At 41.8% G+C, this 12,784-nt stretch overlaps 1 protein-coding gene across 9 annotated transcripts in view; it reads right to left on the bottom strand.

Moving 5' to 3' along the window:
• Positions 1-12,784, bottom strand: part of LOC105354474 (membrane-associated guanylate kinase, WW and PDZ domain-containing protein 3) — a 159,419-nt gene that overhangs the window by 77,566 nt on the left and 69,069 nt on the right. The window lies entirely within an intron of this gene.

The following is a 12,784-nucleotide window of genomic DNA, read 5'->3' as shown; positions in this document are numbered from 1 at the left end:
TCCAAGCAGTGACTTTTTCTATGTGTCCTCCAAACACACTTATGTTCCATCTTCTCTTTGGTTTTTTTCACCTCTGTGGAAAGTCTCTATGCATTTAAACTGAGGTAAATTGCACCAGAGTTCATCTGTGGGTACAATGAGACCAATCATCAAAAAAGCACTGCTAAGCTAAAAGAACTATCTGCAGTTGCAGATGGCAGAGAGACATCTGTCGAAATGTTAAATGTCTTTAGTCGTTAAAAGGGCAGAAACTGATCTGATGATCTAAGTGCCAGAATGTTTGCACAAGGAGCTTAGAGACAGAATGAGGAACCTGACTGTGAAGGGCTTTAAAGGTAAAACTTTAAAATGAATTGTAAATTGTTCTGGGCACAAGAGGAGAGCTGTTAAAACTGCAGTGATGTAGTCGCTAGTGTGAGTTTAAAGATGTACAGCAGTGTCCTGAACAAAGTTCATTTTGACTTGAACATGTGAAAATACTGTTACAGCAATCTGTGATGAAATTAATGCAAGAATAATTATTTCAAGCTTTGTAGTTTATACCAGAGTCCTCAACTATTTCTCTGTTGGAAAAAACAGTTTCTGGCTAACATCCTAACATGGTAACTGAGTGACAAAAGCTGCACTGGACCAAAGGAACAAATGGCCCCGCCTCCCTCCTGGAAATGCTGACTGGTATTGAGTTTTGCGACACTTTTTGCGGGGTGAATGTGAAAATGAAAATGAAAATGCAATCCCCTCTTTGGATTTTAGCTTTAATTATGTCACAAAATAAGAAATGTCAAAGGAAAAATGAAAAAGCATTTTAAAGGACTGACATTTCATTTTAATTTTGATGCAGTTTCATTATGAAAATGAAAAAGCATTTCTGTTAATGCATGTTGATTGTCAAATTAGACATTTCTAAATGAATTTTGCTACACTTTTACCAGAGAACTGTTTGAAAATGAAATTTCAAATACCATTTTCTTTATCACTTTAATTAAGTGACAGAATAAGCTGTGTTGAAGAAGAAGAAAAAGCGGTTTGGCAGATTGCTTTTTCTTTTTAATTTTGAGTCAACAAATGCAGATTCATTTTGAAAATGAAAAAGCATTTCTGGTATTTGTAAGGATTCTGTGGTGTTGTTGGTCATGTTTTTGGTTTCCTTTTGTCAGTCACTCCACTTTCAGGTTCATGATTCACAGCTGTCTTCAGTTCAGTTAATGACCCTCAGCCCATTCAAGTGTCTTGGTTTCTGGTCATCCTTGTCAGGTCATCTGCTCTGTAGTGTCACCTTTTGTTTCTCCCCATAGTTTTGTCATGTTTCCGTTTGTTTATTAAATGTTTTATTTTCTGTCACCAAGCCTGGTCTCCTGCATTTTGGGTCCTCCACCACCAGCTCCTGACAGTATTGACTTTTGTTTTTAATTATGCTACAGAAAAACTTCCATACAAATGTGGTGCCTTATCCTAAAGGTGTTCTTCTTAGTTTTTATAGAAAGTTTGTATAAATCAGAATAATTAATCAGTATAGAGGATCACCTCTACGCTGATGACATTCATTTAATTAATCTGACTTCCTCGTTGACCAGCCATTTGACCTGCATTAGGGGATGTCTGTGAACTGGAGGGTTATCTTTTCCAGAGGGAGTTGGTAATATGAGAAAATGATTGGTCCAAAAAACACATTTTGTTGCTTGCTGTGATGTTTTGGAGAAAATATTTTTCAAAAAAAAATGAGGTACACAGAAAACCTTCCTGAGGCAAAACCAGACAAACCAACTTTATTAAGCTATGGTGGCACTTTTAATCGGGCAGCAGTCGTGTTTTTACACACTTTTTAAAGAAAATTTTCAAATTCAAAGCCAGGACAATTTTTTGACATTAGTCAGCAACCGCCCGGGCACATATGGAAGTAACACAATGGTTGTCCGGTGGCAGAAATGATCCCTCTAATGTTTTATAATAATAATAACAACATTTATTTGTATAGCACCTTTCAAGATAATAATCACAAAGTGCTTCACAATAAAACACAGTAAAACAGAATATAAAAAGAATTAAGAAAAAGCTATTTTAAAAAGATATGACACTGAGTCTGCAGATCTGAGGCTGAGAGGAAGGGAGTTCCAGAGGGATGGGGCCACTGCTGCAAAGGCTCTGTCACCTTTAGTCTTTAACCAGGTTCTCTGAACAACCAGCAGACCCTGGTCACATGATCTCAGGGACCTGCTGGGGGTGTGCGGCTGCAAAAGGTCTTTCATATAGACCGGTGCTTGGTTGTTAGAAGCTGTGTATGTTAAAACCAGGATTTTAAAATGCACTCTGTAGCGGATGGGGAGCCAGTGCAGCTCGATCAACAACGGGGTGACGTGAAAACTTGGATGACTTGGTTAAAAGCCTTTCAGCAGCATTCTGGACAACCTGGAGCCGTTCTAAAAATGTATTCCTTAGACATGTCAAGATGGAGTTGCAGTAATCAAAACAAGAAGATATAAAAGTGTGGATGACCATCTCCATCTCAGAACGAGACACAACTGGACTCAGTTTATCAATGTTTTTAAGATTATAAAATCAAGAATGAACGAGAGACCCATCATGAGAGTCAAGGGATAAAACTGGGTCTAGAGTCACCCCAAGGTTCCTGACAGAGGGCTTGATAGAGGAAGCAAGTGGACCGAACCACTGGACTATCTGGGGGAGGCAACTGTTAGGAGCACAGACTAGAACCTCAGTTTTAGCTTTATTTAATTGAAGAAAATTATCATTCATCCAACTGTAGACTGACTGGATCCAGACCCCTGCGTAAAAACTGTTTTTTAAAAACATCCTGGGGTTTAAAAGACACATAGAGCTGAATATCATCGGCATAAAATGATAAGAAATATCATTAAAAGAACTTAAAATATGCCGCAAAGAGAGCAGATATAAAATAAACACTAAAGGACCCAAAACTGAGCCATGTGGGACACCAGAAGTGAGGGATGCAGAGGAGGACTTAAACTTTGACAAAACAACAGAAAAAGATCAACCAGTCAGATAAAAGGAGAATCAGTTTAAAGCGGATCCGAAAACCCCTACCCTGTTTTTTAGCCTGTCCAAGAGGACATAATGGTCAACAGTGTCAAAGGCTGACGTCAAGTCCAGCAACAGTAGGACAGAGGATTTTCCTGCATCACTCTGCATCAGGATGTAAGTAGTGACTCTGAGAAGAGCCGTTTCAGTGGAGTGAGCTCTGCCAAAACCTGACTGAAACTGATGGAAAATGCCATGACTGTCGAGAGCAGTTGTAAGTTGTTTAGTAACAACGTTTTCTAAAATTTTTGACATGAATGGAAGATTAGAAATTGGTCTACCGCTGCTCAAGAGGGAGGAGTCAAGCCCTGGTTCTTTAAGGAGAGGAAGCCACAGCTTTCTTGAAGTGCTCAGAGACTTGACCAAACAGCAAGGATGAGTTATTATTGACAGGACACAGGGACTGATGGACTGGAAGACATCTTTGAGCAGAGACTTTGGCAGCACGTCAAAAGAGCAAGAGGATGACTGTATTGTGCCAAATAATCTGACTAGCTCAGGGAGAGAAACGGGTGAGACCGTGATTAAAACCACAAGCAGAGGTGGACTAGGAAAGGAACCAGAACCCGCTTTGTGACACAGAGAACTTCTCAACAGATGACTTTTTCAATAAAAAATGATAAAAACTTATCACAATCCTCATTCGAATGGATGGGAACGGCAGGTGCTGGGCTCACAATATCGCTAATGGTGTTGAATAGCACTTTAGGATTACCTATGCTTTTGGAAATGAGATTAGTGAAGTAAGCATGTCTCTCTGCATACACACAGGAACATTGCCCCCCTGGCTGCTGGTGACACTTGACATAGACGGCCACTGTCTGGAGACATTTACACATTCTTCAGTCAGAGCTGCTGTGACTACTCAGCTGTCGCCCGATTTTGTAATGAAGACATCCTGCCTGACTGACTGCTGCTGGACTGCCGCCGTCTGCATTCATGACCACACCAACCATTTACAGAAAAATCGGGTGGCGGCAGCTAATCTTGAGGACTCTACCAATTTTCCCTAATTGCGCTGTGGCAGTTGTATATGTGACCATGGCTTTAGCAAGTCTCCTCAACATAACATTCTCAAGAGTATGAAATGCTGAGCAAAAAGTCAAAAAAAAAAAAAAAACATGATTGAGAATGTCCCAGAGTCAGCGGCGTCATGATGTCATTTGAAACCATGGAACTACTGTTTATACACTGAATAGGTTCACGTCTCTGACACTACCCACTACGGATGCCACATTCTTGATCGAAAACCAACCCGTATGTAACTCCAATGAAACAGATTGTGGGGAAAGTGAATCGCTGCATCACTATTTCATACCAGTATTAAAATTGTAAAACAGTTGTGCTAAATTTAAGAAGGCTTTAGAATTGACTGTTTCATTACATTCCACCAGAGTTAGTATGAACCAGCTGAAAGGGTTTTCTTCAGAGGGCGCACTGGGTTTAGGGCGCGGTCTCAGTTATAGGTGATTTTGCGATATTTGACACATAACAAAGGTGTACCGCTTTTAAAGGTGTTAACACGTTAAAACTGGTAAAACATGCATGCTAGTGTATGTTTTAAAAAAAGGCAGCGGGAGCAAAACTGAGTTGATTGTGATTTATTTTTCATTTTTTTCAGTCATCAACTAGCCTCCCAGATTCCATCAAAGTCCTCATCTGCTGTATCTGAAATGAACAGCTGGGCTAAATTTCTACCAAACACGCCAGGTTCCCTTTAGCCATTGTCAGAGTCTGTCTTGTCGCCATGCGGCTCCTCGTGAACGATGATGCCGGCTTTTCGGCACTTTGAAAGCAGTGCAAGCAGACACGTTAGCCCAAGCTTCTACAATCAATTCACAAATTATAGCGTAACTCGCCCGGCGCTGCCGCCCAAAACAATAAAAGCCGTGCCCTGTTTTGCATATTCTACCACGCTGCTCCCGTTCATCTTGACAGTTTGACTCACCAGAATGTCAAACCTTGTTCATGTTGGTGATGTGGCTGGGCTGGAGATGTTTGTTGGCGATCTTTACTGCAGTATGAGCGGATGATGAACAGCTTTTTTCATTGTTATCCGATGGAAGTCGCACCGGCACCGTAATCCTTGCTCGGATGGAAAGATGACGGCGTTTCAAGCGAAAGCGTTACTGCTCAGTCAAATGGTGACTGCAGGGAAGCTTCTTTAAGCTGATGGCTGATCAATAATCCATTACTCGAGTCACCTTTTTTCCGCGGAGATTCAGCTGCGTCATTTTGACTGTCGGAGTTCGTTTTCCAGCTTCCTCCACTTGCGAACCATGGATTCCTTCATCTTGAATTCTCTAGGAACTGCTACCATGTTCCTCTGGATAGCTGTTAGTTTGCAGTTTAAACTGTGCTTCAGAGATGTTGTAAACAATGTTGTTTACGCCACTTCACACTTCCCTCCCCCGTTCTCATGCCGTCTTCTTCTACGCCCCACAACAACACAATACCGCCTCATAGGGTGCCCCCTACATTTTGGAGAATATTTAAGACTTAAGTGCGCCTTATGGTCCTGAAAATACGGTATTTAGTTTTTTGATGTTGCTTTGTAAAACACAAAATGATATTTCAAACCGAAAAAAACATTTCCCAAAAATTTAGGTTTGAATCGAATTGTTGGCAAAGTAAATAATTGCATCCCTGCTAACCACTAGATTCCGCATGGCAATAATGAAGGCTAAAGTTAGACAGGCTTTGTGATTGGAGTTTGCCCCACCCACCTCAACAACTTCCTGAAAATGGTTTATTGGGCTAGACCAGGGGTCGGCAACCTTTTTTACTCAAAGAGCCATTTGGGACCGCCCCTAATAAAAAAGAAAGCTCCCGGAGCCACAACCTGTTTTGACATCATTATATATATTATGCATGTATATATTATTCAAAGGTGCTCATTACGTCGATCTTCAATGACATGAGTGTAGATCGCGGGCCAGAAAAGATTAAAAAAAGTACTTCTTTAAAATCCACCAGCCAATCAAAATCCTCACTGAGAAGTACGGGACTTGATTGACATGGAGATTGGCCAATCGGACATCGTCTGAAGCAGACGTCGCTGCAAATGCACATTATGTTCTTTAAAGGATCAAGATACCGCGGCCGCGTTGGAAGGAGCTACTGGTTCTGGTCTGATCTCTGCATGTGTTTATCAATGCATGGTAGACACTGAGAATGTGGAGAGATCAGGTTTATTATTTTGAAGAGTTCTACTGGGTAATCAAGTTTCCATGTGTGAGTTCATAAATAATCCCAGAGAAAGTCTCTGCTTCAACTTCCGCAGGCAAAGCTGCGTCTGAATCTGACGCCCGTGTTTGCATCTCTGACAGAGTTTGAAGCCAAACCCCCTCCCCCGCCTCTCCACCTGCTTCTCCTCTCTACCTGTTCACCTGTTCACATCCTCTGCAGCTGAGATTTGTTTCCCCCGCGCTCCTCAGTGTGTCCTACACAGAGAGCGCAAAATACGGAAGTCGGGTCGCTCCAGCGCAGCACAAGGATGAAAGAGCCAGACGCAGGTTATAGCGGGGATAGAGCGGGTTAAGAAAATGAATGGAAGAAGGCGGCCCGCTGAAGAAATATTCAATATTGTACACATTTTATTTTTAGTCTGAACTACCTTTTATTTAGAAAAATCTTTTATTTTATCAGTCCAGTATGAAAAAAAAACATCAACAAAAGCTAAAGCTGTGTTTGGCGGTCTTTGGCTGGGTCTGGCGGTTTTCAGATGACTTTTCGGCTAGAAACCTTTGACTCTATCTGGCAACGCTGGCGCGAACTCTCGGTCTGTCATCAGCGAGTTGGTCTCTGCCCCGCGGTACGTCAAGTTCCCGGCAGAAGATCGGAGTGTTTATTGAAGCCGCCCCGCGTGTCTCCTCCTGCTATCAGCTCTGCAGGTCTCGCCCGATAAATACGAGCTCATTACTAAGCTGTTTTTTTACGTGGCTCGTGCTTCGTGCGGAGCTAGCAGCGCCTTTGAAATGCCATGAAAAATGAAAAAACTAAAATAAAATTTAATTATTATAAAATACTCATTATTTTCCAAAGTCACAGGGAGCCACAACAGATGGATGAAAGAGCCACATGTGGCTCCGGAGCCATGGGTTGCCGACCCCTGGTCTAGACAAAGTAAAATTTTAATGTTTGGTCCACCCACCTGCCAATCAAAATTACCTTCACTCGAAAATATGGACAAAGAACTAATAAATCATTCATTCGCTCATTCATCTTTGAATCAATTTTTTCCCTTTCGGGGTCACAGGACTGCTGGAGCCTATTCTGGCCAAATCCGGGTGCAGGCAGGGGACACCCTGAACAGGTCGTCAGTCTGTCGCAGGGTCACAATCACACACCCATGCACACTCACATGCATACCTAGGGACAATTTAGAGTAACCAATAAACCTATGAAGCATATTTTGACATGCACACCCCACACAGAAAGGTCCCCCATTGGTGTTCTGTTTCAGGTCCCCCCCCCCCGCAGGCCTACTAATAAAATCTAAAAAAATTAATTACCCCCTCCCCCAATCACACACTCACACAATTGTTATAAATAGAAAACAATAAACATAAAAAAATATTTCATACCAATATATACATGTGTTCATTTGGGTGTAAATCTTGACTTTTTGACATTACAAAGTTTTCTTCAAAAGTCTGACTGATGCAATTCAAAAGATTTTGCTCCTTCGTATGTGTAATCAGTTTCAATGACGTTTTTTTTTTCAGATAAATGGAAGTTTTGAGATCGGCTAGGTTTAAAGGTTGAAACTGGTCCAAGTTTGCCTTTTGTGTGTACATGCTGGAAGATGCTGTGGACCACCCCAGTTGTGAAACATTGACAGCTCCGCATAAAGGGGAGGTTAACCCACCAAAGCAGTCCTGAACGCGGCTGTGTCTGCAGCTCGCCAATTCCCTAGGGAAGGGGTCAAATGCGGAGAACAAATTTCACACTTAGGTGCACGACAACTAGTGGGACTTTAACTTTATTAGTTGAACAATAAAATGCTGTACCTATGCTCGTTGACAATCTCGTAGAATAATTATCATCCGTATGAATAAATGATGGATGAAACAGGCCTCTTCTGGATGAAGATGCCCTCTCACACGTAACTGATGAAGGAGGAAGCATGCACGTCTGGTTTTAAGGCATAGAGATACACTCCTAATGTGTGTTATAAAGGTACAGTCTATTGCTCTTAATATGAAATGTTTTACAAAGCATCAGAAATGTTTCAAAAGGGTTTTTGGTGAGTAAAGATCGGTGACCGACATTTTGCCTCAGGGCTGGGGAGTAGGTGGATCTCTGCACTCGCAGGTGCAAATAAGAGGGGAATACTGTAATAAGTAGATTGGGCGACAGTGGCTCAGGTGGTTGAGCGGGTCGTCCAATGATCGAAGGGTCGGCGGTTCAATCCCCGCTCCCACCAGCCAAATGTCGTTGTGTCCTTGGGCAAGAGAACTTACCCTCCTTGCCTCCAGTATGGCCTCCACTGGTGTGTGAATGTGCATGAATGATCCCGGTGATGGTCAGAGGGGCCGTAGGCGCGAAATGGCAGCCACTTTTTTACATTGATCTAACTTAATTATTTAGTTTGGTGAAAATAAATCATTTTTTGAGTTTATTCAACTTAAAAATAACACATAGTTGTCTGAAATGTTATTTTACTTTCATTTAACTTAATTCAATTAAGTTGGTATGACTTTGGTGGGAAGCTGTCAACGCGTCATGACGTCATAACGTACGGCAGCGCAAAGAATTGTGGGATACCATTTTCTTTGCCTGTCTGGGCCGATTGTAAGTGTGAGTTTTTGTCCATGTGCTTTGTTGTCTAGCTGTTTTACTCTGTTTGAACTAGTAATGTATCCTGTTATGTTTATTTCTTTCTGCACAGTTTGGTAGAGGATTATGACCAACCCCCTTGTGCGGTAAACACTGTGTGTGCCAATATTACAGATAGATTTCACAACACGTGAGTTCCTGCCTTGTAATGTGAGACATTGCTGGGTCATTCATGTCTTTGACATGGAAATTACAAGGTCCATTGGTTGAAACTTTAGAAAAATGTATCATTTTAAGTTGTATAAACAAAATTGAAAAAAATAAAAATAAATCAGTTAAGTTAAATCCACATATTAAATTGAGTTGAATAGACATAAAAAATGAAGGTGAATAAACCTAATTCAATTATGTGTTACTAATAGAAGTGATTCAATTAAGTTGGATCAACTTTTTTCTTTTTAGAGTGCATAAAGTTTTACCGCCCAGGCTTTATTGCGTGGTGGGGATTTGCGGTACTGTTTTGTAGGGTCCCACAGGCTCAATTTTTGGATCTCTTCTTATTTCACTGTACCTCCCTCTGCTGGCCTCCATCGTGGGAAAACACTAGCCGCGGTTACATGGGCAAGATGTTTTGATCGGATCAATGGTCAGATTAGAATTCAACCGTGTACATGGGCCCAGAAAACCTTTTTCCGATTAGAAAAAATGTTCACATGGTCACACTTTTGGTCAGAATAAATCATTTGGGCATGTGCAGAAGTGTTGAAAATACCGGAAGAGGAAATGAGTCCCACAGTAAACAGACTTGCCATATACATTTATGCAGCAGCTCAGTAATGTACAAGATGATCTTCTAAACGTGCTTTTATTAATGTTATGAATATTATGAAGCGCCTGTTCGCTCATCATTTTATTTTTAATCCGTATTGTCAGTGCTTTTTTTGTGGAAGAACGGAGCCGGAAGAAGCCAGGGTTATGGGAAGGCTGACAACATTTGGCCTTGGAAACAGAAATCCACGTGATTGTTTGAACAGTTTCTAAGAGCGGCGCGACAAAAGTCTAACAAAGCACCCGTAACAAAAACGTAACAAAGCACCATCCCCCTGTCCGCAAACACTCACAGACACGGTTCACTCGTGCAGTAGTGACTAGAGGTAAGATCTTAAGCCCGAGCCCGAGTCAGAACATGACAATCATGACAAAAATGACTAAAATGACAATCATTACGTTCAGGTCGGGTGGGGCCGGGCTTCTCTCTCGCTGACTTTTTTAATAAACATATTGTAATGGCTGCAAAGAAGCTCCTTAGGCGGGCGGATGTCAAATAGCTCTTTGTTAATCCTGTATGTCAGAACGGTTACCGCATAAACCGAAAGGCACAGCCAGCTTCTTACTCAGAGGGAGAACGTTCACCGAACGCACACAAACACACACACACACACACACACACACACACACACACACACACACACACACAGGTAGACCCCGCCCCCCAGTCACCAGCCCACCGTTGATTGACATACAATGTGGTCCAGCAACTGGCAGAAAGAGGGGGGCGCCGGCCACCCGCAGCTCTGTCCCAACTCTGGGTCGTTACAATATGTTTATAAAAATGTATACTAAAACGATGTGTGGATACTAAACTAAGGAATACTTGTTATAAATAAATAATTTGGTCAAAACAGAGGAGGCGCTGTAAGGTAATTGCTATATAACTACTACTTAACAGGACGCTCAGACGCAGAGCCAGGGCACGCTTTGCGCACGTGTCCTGAATGTAATCTTCCCTCCGCAAGTCTGCATCTATTTTGTTTAGGTATCCCCGATATGGAGCAGCAAGAAGTCAGGGATAAACTTAAGACAGGGGAACTGAAAAGGCAAACACGCACCGCCGTGGCTGCAGTGTTTCTCCGCGTAATGAAGCGAGTGTGCATCAAGATCTCTCTTTCACTCTCTTTGTCTGGCCTCTTATTCTGTGTTCCAGCGTTATTTCGTTGTGCAAATGCATTTATCATGATCATAGAAATATGTAAATTATTTTAACCTTAAATCTGGCGTTTTTTTTTGCCAAAAATACTATGGGATAAATTGAAATTTCGGGTTTGCTTCAGGCTCGGGCCTGCAAATCAAGTTAATTGGTCGGGATCGGGCTGGGTTGGGCTTTAATGCCCGCGGGCCTGGGTCGGGTCGGGCTGGAATTTTTAGGCCCGATCTTACCTCTAGTAGTGACACACGATTGGAAATAACCGTTTCCATGACCAACGATCGGATAAACAATCGGCATAACCCACCTATCTCCATCGGAAAGAAATTTTGATCCGAATGAGTCTGATCGGGACAGAGTATTCAGAACGGCGTGTTTACATGACGCATTTTTCTTCCGATCAGGCGCTCTTTCCGATTACTTTTGTCCATGTAAACGCAGCTACTGTTTCCCTTCCATTGTTATGCTTACGACAGTCTGTCATATGTCCCCAGAGTGTGGTCTTTTACATAGGAGGGGCCAAGCCAAGCCGAGTGAAGCTGCAGGAGTTGGTGATGGAAGACTTAGCTGCGTCACATGAAACATCATCAACATGCATGTTAAAGTCAACTGTGTTAAAAACTTTACCCATAGACGATAATAGTAGGGTTGTGTATTGGCAAGGGTCCAGCGATACGATACATTTCCTGATATTTTACTTAGACAAATTTTCTTTTTTCTTAAATATGACTTTGAAAAACTCTACCTGAATTTTAATGTCTTCCACTGTAATAAAATTGTCAAATTCAGTTTATTTAAATGATCACAATGTTAAGCACTGCAACTGTAACTCACATATAAGTTGCGTTTACCAAAGCAAATTCAAAGTGCTTTTATTTTGGTAAGTTAAAATATAGAAAGGTAACAGTTAACATTGTCTGATTTCCACAACAAAATATTTTTCAGTATAAGAAAAAACAAAGAATGAATGTGCCTTAACCAATAAGTTTCTATTGGGGAAATAAAATGCTGTTTAACTTTAACATTGCTTAATGTAGCTTCTCCAGTGCTTTTAAAAGGTTCAGGATCCTGAATGGTGCTTCAAAAATAAAAAATGGGGGCGGGGGGCACTGATGCTTTCCAGAAACAATAAAGTGTGATGATGAGGCAGCAGGACAGAATGAAGGAAAGTTGCTTTAATGTGACAAAGAAGGTGCTTTGTTTACACATATCTGGTCTGCTGCACCTTTGCAGCCACGCTTTCTCACACGCGGAGGTAAACTAATGCTGATCGCCACGATGTCTGCCTTTTTTTCAGAGCGTTGTTCACATCCCTCTGATCTATCAGGTCACTAAACTAAAATCTAATACTGTGAGGTTCTGCAGAACTTTGGCCCGCTTTGCCGATAGCATTTTAGCCGATGCTAACTAAGTGCATTAGCCTATTAGCCGCTGCACTGATTCACTCGTATTTATCTGAGCCGCTAAAAAGCACCACAATCCTTGTTTTTATATCTTACTGGCAGCAAGATGGCTCAGAGTTTCTGTTCTGTACCCATCCCAAATAAAACCCAACTAGTTCATGTCTCACAACAACAGAACAAGCTGCCTCTGGCTGCAGTCTTCCTGTTGTCTTGTGTTGTGTAAAGCTGCTCAAAGACGCTCCATGTTCTCTGCTGCCAACTAGTGGTCGGAGGGTGAAGTGGACAACAGGAGTCAGACACTAAAAGACGCTCAGAAATAATTAAATAAATATCATCCTGACAGCATTTTGAATCGATACGAGTATCGCCAAATGAACTATCGCGATATTTTGCCAAAATCGATTTTTTCTTACACCCCTAGATAATAGGCATTAAAATATGAATTTAATTAACCTACCTAACTACAAAGATCCAGAGTTTAATAGTCTGCCCAAACATTCGTCTCGGTGCAGCACCACCCCCGCCCCCACTGTGGCCTGTAGGCCCACAGGGCTACAAC

The sequence above is a fragment of the Oryzias latipes genome, chromosome 7, assembly GCF_053564925.1.
Source record: "Oryzias latipes strain Hd-rR chromosome 7, Olatipes_Hd-rR_3.1".
Taxonomy (NCBI): domain Eukaryota; kingdom Metazoa; phylum Chordata; class Actinopteri; order Beloniformes; family Adrianichthyidae; genus Oryzias; species Oryzias latipes.
The sequence above is the reverse complement of the archived record's forward strand: the minus strand, read 5'-3'. Positions and strand labels throughout refer to the sequence as shown.